General features: G+C 36.8%; 1 pseudogene; it reads right to left on the bottom strand.

The window, feature by feature from the left end:
• Positions 1 to 3,346: 3,346 nt before the first annotated feature.
• Positions 3,347 to 4,343, bottom strand: LOC102003992 (annotated as a pseudogene).
• Between the last annotated feature and the right edge of the window lie 5,187 nt (positions 4,344 to 9,530).

Below are 9,530 nucleotides of genomic sequence, written 5' to 3'. Positions count from 1 at the left end.
TGTTTTATCACTATGATGAAAAGCTGCTTAATGTGTCCACTTCTTTTAGGTAAAGTGTGTGTGTGTGTGTGTGTGTGTGTGTGTGTGCGTTGTTATAAACAGCATATAATTGAACTTTTAATATTTGTGTTCTGCTTATGTTTGGGAGTTTTTTGTCTTCTATTTGGAGATATTGGGCTGGGGATTTAGCTCAGCGGCACAGCGCCTGCTTGGCAAGCACAACGTCGTGAGTTCGATTTCCGGTACCGGAAAAAAAAAAGAAAAAAAAATATATGTATATATAAGCTATATTGGAGCTGGGAATTTAGCTCAGCGGCAAGGTTCCTGCCCAGCAAGCGCAGGGTTGTAAGTTCGATTCCCGATACCAAAAAAAAAAAAAAAAAAAAATTTGGAGATATTGATCTATTTACATTTGCTGTGAATGCTGATGTGCTTGAATTGATTCTGCAGCCTTGTTATGTGCTTCTGGTTTGTCTTCTGATTATTCTCTCTCTCTGCCTCCTTTTGAATTTTTTTTTCCCCAGTTTTCTTTAGACAGGTTCTCACTACGCAGTTCACGCTGGCCTGAAACTCACTATGTTTCCCAGGATGGCCTCGAACTCCTAGTGATTCTCCTGCCTCAGTCTCCTGAGTGCTGGGAATACAGGCATGCATCACCACACCGGGCTTAAATTTCTATTTCTTATCCATTTTTATGTTTTCTTTTTTTGGTGGATGTACATTTCATACTTATACATTTAATAGTTACACTAGCAGGTATTTTTCCTCCAGTATTAGGGGTTAGACACGGGGCCTTGCACATACTAGGCAAGCACTCTACCACTGAACTACACCCCTGGCTCTTTTTTATTTTTTGTTTTGAGGCAGTGTTTTGCTAAATTGCCCGGGCTAGCTGAATTTATGATCTTCCTGTGTCAATGTCCTGAGTAGCTGGGCTTAGGAGTGAGTGCCATAGCACCCAGCTATGCTAGCAGTTTTAATAAGGATACTTAATTTAACAAAGCCCAAAATTTGTTAACACATTTCCCATCCTCATGCATAATATATAAACTTTAGGAGGATTTCACCCCCAGATCACTGTCTTTTCATTATTGTGTATTTTGATTTCAGCAGTTTTCTCACCACTATAGGCACATATTTTTCCCCTTCATTTTTTTTTTTTTTTTTGTCCTGTCCTACTGGCTATTATTTTTGTTAGCACTTTATATAATTACTCTTGGTGTAATTAGCCCACTTACTTAGCAATATCTTTGCAGACTCTTCACTTTCTTTTTTATCATTTTTCATTTTAAAGAGAAAAGAAAAAGAACAATAAAAAAGATACAAAATTTTAAAACATGATGAGAAACTAAGAATGGTTATTATATTGCATATTATTATCTTCAAAGTAGTTGCACAGATTATAAGGTACAGGCATGCAAAATTGATCAAATATAAGCACTAACTGTTCCTTTCAATGAACTAATAGAAACTAGTAGTATAATTATCTTAGCTATCATGCATGTGTGTATATATATATGTATATATATATATACACACTTTTAAAAATTTTCCCTTCCTTCTTTTCTCCTTTCCCCTATCCCAGTTGTTCTTTCCTTTTGAGCAATTTCTTTCCCTTTCACAGTATCTATTGTACATTATGGATCTTATTTACTCTTTCAATTTCTTATACTGGGAGACAATATGATGTTTACACATGCAGGTCTGATTTATTTCACTTATAAGTATGGTTTCTAGTTGCATTCACTTACCTATAAAAGCCTCAAGTTTATCTTTCTTTACAGATGAGTAATTCTTCATTGTATAAAAATACCACATCATTTTTATCCATTCCTCAGTTGATGGGCATTGGGGTTGTTTCCAGTATTTAGCTATTACAAATTGTGCTGCTATAAACATGGGTGTGCATGTATTGCTGTGATATGATGTTTTCAATTCTTCTGGAAAAATACCCAGAAAGGGAATAGTCGGGTGGAATGGGACCTCTAATCCTAGTTTTTGAGGAATCTCCACACTGATTTCCACAGCGGTTGCACCAGTCTACGCTCCCACCAACGGTGGAGAAGGTTCCTTTTTCCCCATAGCCCTACCCCCAGCCTTTGTTATTGGTTGACTTCCTGATGATAGCCATTCTTTCTGGGGTGAGATGAAATCTCCGTGTTGTTTTAATTTGCATTTCTTGAATGACGAATGATGTTGAACATTTTAAATATATCCATTTGCCATTTGTATTTCTTCATCTAAGAAGTGTGTATTCATCTCAGATGCTCAGGTTTTGATTGGGTCTTTGAATTTTGGGAGCTTGATTTTTTATTTCTTTATATGTTCTAGATAGAAGTCCTTTGCCTGAGGGACAGTTGGCTAAAATTTTTTCCCAATTTGTGGGTTTTCTTTTCACTATGTTGGTGACTTATTTTGATGTGTAAAAACTTCAATGAGTTGAGATCCCAGTTGATTTTTGAAGTATTTCCTCTGCAGTTTGTTTTTTGTTCATGAACCCTCTGCCTACTCCTACGTCTTCCAGATTTCTACCTACTTTTCCCTCTAGTAGAGTTAGTGTTTCTATTTTAATATTTAGATCTTTGATCCATTTTCACTTTAGTTTAGTGCATGGTAATAGACATGAGTCTAGTTTTAATCTTAGGCATGTGGGAAGCCAGTTTTTCCAGCACCATTTATTAAAAAGGCTATCTTTCTTCCAGTGAACATGTTTGGCCCTTTTGTCAAACATAAGATGACTATGTTTGTAATTATGTCTGCATCTTCTAATCTGTTCCATTGATTCTCATGTCTATTTTTTTTTTTTTTGCCAGTTCCATGCTGATTTTATCACAGTAGCTTTGTAGTATAATTTTAAGTCAGGGGTTTTGATGCTTCCTACCCTGCCTTTGTTGCCCAGGATTGTCTTTGTTATTATAGGTCTCTTCTGGTTTCAGATGAATTTTCAGAATGTTTTCTCTAGATCTATGAGGTATGCTAATTGTATTTTGATCAGCATTGAATTACATCTTTCTTTTTTACTATTAGTATTTTTATTAGTTTTATTATTGTATCCTCAATGTTAGCAGAATTCCTGGCATTTCCTTTTTAACATTTAACAAATCTCTGGCATTTAACAAATATCTGGGCAGATCAAATAAGTGAAATAATTGTCATGAGTCACTCTTTGCAATGATGTCTGCTCCTGATGGGACACAGCCTCCTCAATACAGCACTGCCTACAGTCTGCCTGCAATGACCTCAGGTATGACATGGGTACTGAGAACCTTGGCTGAAATAGGTCTCACAGGGAGTGAGTTCCCCACAGTGAGGAGACAGTATCCTTCTGGTCATCTAATCACGTCATTCAGCTTCGGTATTCAGCATCAAAAGGACACTCCTCCAAACGTGCCATGCCAGGTATAACACAGGACCTCCAGCTTCTGTTGAAGCTGAGGATGGCTGCCATCTCCTCATCACTCAATTTGAAGTCAATGACCTGAAAGTTCTCAATGATGCAAGTTGGTGTCACAGACTTGGGGATCACTACCACATTCTTCTGGATATGGAACTGGATTAGAACCTGGACTGTGGTTTTTTTGTGCTTTGCAGCAATCTCCTTAATCTTGGCATCCTCCCGTAGTGAAGGGTCCTCTGGCTTGGCCCAAGAGAGCCCAGGGGGCTGTAGGCAGTGACGGTGATGCCCTTGGAGTGGCAGTACTAGATCAGTTTCTCCTGGGTGAGGTATAGGTGACACTCCACCTGGTTAGTCACTGGTTCATATTTCAGACCAGGCTTGTTCAAGAGCTTTTCAGTCTGGAAGTAGTTGAAGTTGGAGACACCAAGGGCTTTTACCAACCCCTCATCCACCAGCTCCTCCATGACTTCCCATGAACCAAGAATGTTACTTTACTGGGGAGGATATTGCCTTTATCATCTCTGGGGATGAGTTCCTTCCCAACCTGAAGTCCCTGTGGAAAGTGAATGAGGTAGATGTCCAGGTAGTTCAGTTTCAGGTCCTCCAGGGTCTTCTGGCAGACCTGCTTCACCAGGCTTCTCTCAAAGAAGGTGGACCACAACTTGCTAACAATGAAGAGGTCCTCTTGCCTCACAAGCTTCTCCTAAATCTTCTCTTGGATGGCTTCTCCCACCTCATTCTAGTTCTGATAGCTGTAGGCACAGTCGATGTGGCGATATCCTGCATGGATGGCTGCTTTCATGTCTTCTTTGACTTTGCCTGAGGGAGACTTCCAAGTACCCAGATCCACAGTGGGCATCTTGGCTTTGGTGCTGAGCTCCAGGAAGGGATTGGTGCAGAGGTGCTTGTGAGGGAGCAGAAAGATGTCCTGTGTCCAGGATTGCATTAAATCTGTATAACAGTTTTGAGAGTATGGCCATTTTCACTACATTGCTTCTTCCTATCATTGAGCAAGATATATTTTTCCAATTTCTAAAATACTCTTTGGTCTCTTTCTTTCATAGTACTGTAATTTTCAATGTATAGATCTTTTACTTCCTTTGTTAGATTGATTCCTTAGTATTTCATTTTTTGGATGCTATTATGAAAGGTGTTGTTCCCTAATTTCTCTCTCAGTGAGTTTGTTGTTTGTGTACAGGAATGCTATTGATTTTTGAGTGTTAACTTTGTATCCAGCTACACTACTGAATTTGGGTATTAAATCTAAAAGTCTTTGGGTGGAATTTTTGGCATCTTCTATGTAGAGTATCATGTCATCTGAGAATAATGCTATTTTTACTTCTTCCTTTCCTATCCTTACTCCTTTTTTTCTCTTGTCTAATTGCTCTAGCTAATATTTCCAGAACTATATTGAAAAGAGTGGTGACAGTGAACATCCTTATCTTGTTCCTGATTTTAAAGTGAAAGCTTTCATTTTTTGTCCATTTATGATGTTGGCTGTTGGTTTGTCATACATGGCTTTTATCAGAGTGAGGTAAAGACCACCTATTTCAATTTTCTGTAGGGTTTTTTTTTTTTATCATGAATGAGTGTTGGACTTTGTCAAAAGCTTTTTCTGCATCTATTGAGATGATCATGTGGTTTTTGTCTTTGGCTCTGTTGATATGATATATTACATTTATTGATTTGTGTATATTGAAATATCCCTGCATTCTGGGGATGAATCTCACTTGGTCATGAGTATAACCTTCTTGATTATTTGTTGTATGCTATTTGCTAATATTTTATTGAGGATTTTGGCATCTATGACCATTGGGGAGATTGACCTGTAGTTCTCTTTTTTGGTTGGGTCTTTCAGTGGTTTTGGTATCAGGATAATACTTGCCTTCAGGAATGAGTTAGGGATAATTGCTTCCCTTTCAATTTCATTAAATTATTTGAGCATATTGTCATTAAATCTCTCTAAGTTTCTTGTAGAATTCAGCTGTAAATCCATGAGGACATTGGCTTTTCTTTGTTGGTAAACTTTTAATTAGATTTTCAATCTCATTAACTGATGTTGAGTTATTGAAAATTTTTATATCTTCTTGATTTACCTTTCATAATTTATAAATATCTAGGAATCTGCCCATTTCTTCTGTTTTCCATCCTATGAAAGTAAAGATTTTTGAAGTAGGTATTGATGATCTTCTGAATTTTCAGAGGTTCTGTGATGATTTCACCCTTACCATACCTCAATGCATGAATTTGAGTCTTTTCTTTCCTTTTTTGATAAGGTTGTCTAGAGGTTTATCAATTATTTTTATTCTTTCAAAGAACCAAGTCTTAGTTTCATTAATACTTTGTTTTGTTTTCTTTGTCTCCACTGTGTTAGTATCTGCTCTGATCTTTATAATTGCCTCCCTTTTATGGGCTTTGGTTTTGTCTTGCTCTTCTTTTTCTAAAAGCTTGAGGTTATTTATTTGTGCTTGTTCTGTTTTCCGGATGTGAGAATTCACCAGTATAAATTTCCCTCTTTGGAATGCTTTTGTTTTCTCCCATAAATTCTGGTATAATGTATCTGCATTCTTACTTAGTTGTAGGTATTGTTTAAGTTCCTCCTTTATTTCATCTGCAACCAATTGGTTATTTAGGAGGGTATTATTTAATTTCCATGTGTTTATGGAGTTTTCATGGTTTCTTTTGCCATTAATTTCTAATTTTATTGCACTATGGTCAGATAATATTCATGGGGTAATTTCAATTCCTTTGCATTTACTTAAGCATGTTTTGTGGGCTAGTATATTGTCTATTTTAGAGAACGTTCCATGTGCAGCTGAGAAGAATATGTATTCTGATGATGTTGTGTGGAACACTCTGAAAACATCTGCTAAATCCATTTATTCACAAATTTGGTTTAATTGTGATATTTCTTTGCTGATTTTTTATCTAGCTGATCTAGCTCTTTGTGACAATGGGGTGTTAAGTTCCCTGTTGTAATTGTGTTATTGCTTATTTGATTTTTCATGTGTATTAATAATTGTCTTATATAGTTGGGTGCTCCCATATTTGGTGCATATATATTTATGATTGTTATCTCTTCCTCTTGCAGTTTTCCCCTAAAAAGTATGTAGTAACCTTTTTGCTTTTTTTTTTTCTTCCAGTACTGAGAATCAAACTCATGACCTTGAGCTTGCTGGGCGGGCACTGTGCCACTGAGCTAAATCCCCACTCCCCTTTTTTGCTTTTGTTCATTCTTGGTTTGAAGTTCACATTGTCCGCAGAGTATAGCTACCCCTGCTTTTCTCTGGGTTTTTGTTGTGTGGAGTATTTTTTTCCATCCATTGACTTTCAGTCTATGAATTTCCTTTTGAGTTAAATGTATTCTTGTATACAACCTATTATTGCATTTTGTTTCTTGATCTACTCTGCCAGTATTTTTCTTTTGATTGGTAAATTGAGGCCATTTACATTGATGGTTAAAACTGATAGGTTTTAGCTTATCTTTGTCATAGTATTTTCCTGCTGTTGGTTCCCTACTTTCCCCCTCCATTTAATTGCTTGCTATACTTGGTGGTTTCTTTTTGTTGTTGTTCTTGGAATTGTGGTCATTTTTATCTCTAGAATATCTTTCAGTATTCTTTGTAGGGTTGGTTTGGTGGTGATGAATTTCTTTAGTTGTTGTTTGTCATGGGTATATCTTATTCCTCTATTAATTTTGAAAGATAGTTTTGCAAGGTACATCAATCTGGGTTGGAAGTCATTTTCTTTCAGTACTTGAAATACTTCACTCCAAGCTGTTCTTGACTTAATGGTTTATGTTGAGAAGTCTGTCATGATTCTAATGGGCTTTCCCTTATAGGTAGCCTGTTTCTCTTTTCTAACAGCTTGTAATATTCTGTTGCACTGAATTTCTGGGATCTTGATTATTGTATGTCTGGATGTAGGTTTGTTTTGTATATGGCTAATTGGACTTCTGTATGCCTCATTTATCTGTATGTCAGATTTTTTTTCCCATGCTTGAGAAATTTTCTGCTATTACTTCTGCAAATAGCCTTTTTATGTCATTTCTGTTGACTCCTGCTTTTTTGTTGATGACTATCAGTCTTACATTGTTTTTCATTTCATTTATCTTGTACTGTTGAATTGCTATTTCCTTGTTATTTTTAAGAGATCTTTCCTTTCATGATCACTATCTGCAATGCTGTCTTGAAGGTCTGAAAGTCTATTCTCAGTTTTGTTCAAAGTTTTGCCAGCTTTCAATGGAATTTTTAATTTCCTGGATATCTCTTTGAATCTGTCTCACACATTGTAATTCTTTCCTATGTTGTTCATTCAAGATTTCCATTATTTCCCTATGCTCCCAGTTTTCAAAATCTGTGTCTTCTTTACATGTGCTGAGCAGTTCTTTCATTGTGTTTGTCATTTTTTTTTCTGAGAGATTATTTTTTATCTGATTTCCTCTGTTTTTGGGCTTTACTTTAGTTCTATCACTTCTGAAATCTTAGGTGTGTGACTTCCAGTTTCTTCTATGTCAGTGTCTCCTGGACTTGTTCTGTGTGGGTTGGAGATCTTAGATTGCATGTTGCTCCTTTGTTTTGACACTTTCCATTTCAAAAATTTTTAAATTTTGTTTTCTGTGATGATCCTTGTGAGTCTTGGTAGTAGGTAGCTATATCTCTAGTATCATGGCCTCTCTTGGAAAAGACTGTTCTTCAGGGATATCTTCTCTGTGTAGGAGATTCTTAGTTTGTATCTGTCCCATGGTCCCAACTCCCCAATTAATTGAAAGTGGGATGTTGGTTTCTGTTTGGCTCAGGCTCCAAGCTTTTGGTGTAGGGCTGTGGTAAGGCTATTACCCCAGAGCTTTCTAATATTGTTACAGAAGGGAGAATAACTGATTAAAACAGATATGACATCCTAGCTACAGTGGTACAATTAGCAATAGTGATAGCATTAAGCACAATTTAGAAAATGACAAACTGTAGTGACTATTGATTTTGTACTTTAAACCATAGGAGCAAAGTCTATAGCTGTGTAACAGAACCAATAATAAATTAGGACTTTGTATGCAGTGACTCCCCTTGTTTGAGTGGATTTACCCTGTGGTGTGGAAAGTTAAGGAGGATGGTGTGAGATTAAGATAAGTGGAAAGAAAGTAGAAGCAAGGCTGGAGGACAAAGAATGATCCCATGAAGTTTGGGTAAGTAGGGAATGGGTTAGAAAAGACAGAATGAAGGAATATTTGAAGGATTATCTAACTTGGTCTCTTGGTTTGGGGGTGGGATTAGAGCAAGAAAAAGTAAGAAGGAAAAAGAAAAAAGTTGAGAAAAGGGAAAAAAGGTAAAGGAAAAGAAAGTAAGATAAAAACAAAGATATAGCAATATAAAATAAAATAAAATTATATTTAATAAAAGGGGCAGCAGACTCACCTGTTTCTATTCTGTGTGTCTTTGTCCTTAACCACAACACTGGTTCACCTAACTTACTACCTATTGGCTCATCTTTTAGATTTTTCCCTCCTACTAGCCTTGCCTGTCCATTATGTGCTTCCTAGTCTGGGTCCTACTGTGTGGCTGTCATCTTCTGGTGGCCTGATCTGGAGGTATAGGGGGATAGGCCAGGCACCTGGGTTCCTCTGAACAAGCCAGGTGCTGACCACTCTTCATTTCTTTTTCTTTCTTTCTTTCTTTCTTTCTTTCTTTCTTTCTTTCTTTCTTGCTTGCTTGCTTTCTTGCTTTCTTGCTTTCTTGCTTTCTTGCTTTCTTGCTTTCTTGCTTTCTTGCTTTCTTCCTTTCTTCCTTTCTTCCTTTCTTTTTTTTTGTCTTTTTGAGATAGGGTCTCACTCTGTAGTTCAGGCTGGCCTTGAGCACTCTTCATATCTTACAACAGATTAACATCTGAAATAATTTTTCTTCTACCCAATATACATCCTTTAGAATTTAGCTTTTGCAAGTACTTTACAGGTTCCTATTTTGTGGGTAAATGCTGTCTGTTTATGTTTGTTCCTTTATTTTACCATCATTTTTGAGAGATCTTTCCCTTGGCTATGGATCTCAAATTTTACAGCAACTTGTCTCACTTCTTCACTCCACCCAGCACCCTGGTGTGTGAAGAGACCAAAGTCATTATGAAGGCTGCAGCTTTGCAAGCA

The sequence above is a fragment of the Chinchilla lanigera genome, unplaced genomic scaffold (assembly GCF_000276665.1).
Source record: "Chinchilla lanigera isolate Chin_1 unplaced genomic scaffold, ChiLan1.0 scaffold00029, whole genome shotgun sequence".
Lineage (NCBI taxonomy): Eukaryota > Metazoa > Chordata > Mammalia > Rodentia > Chinchillidae > Chinchilla > Chinchilla lanigera.
Note: the sequence above shows the minus strand (reverse complement) of the source record. Positions and strands in the feature narration are given on the sequence as shown.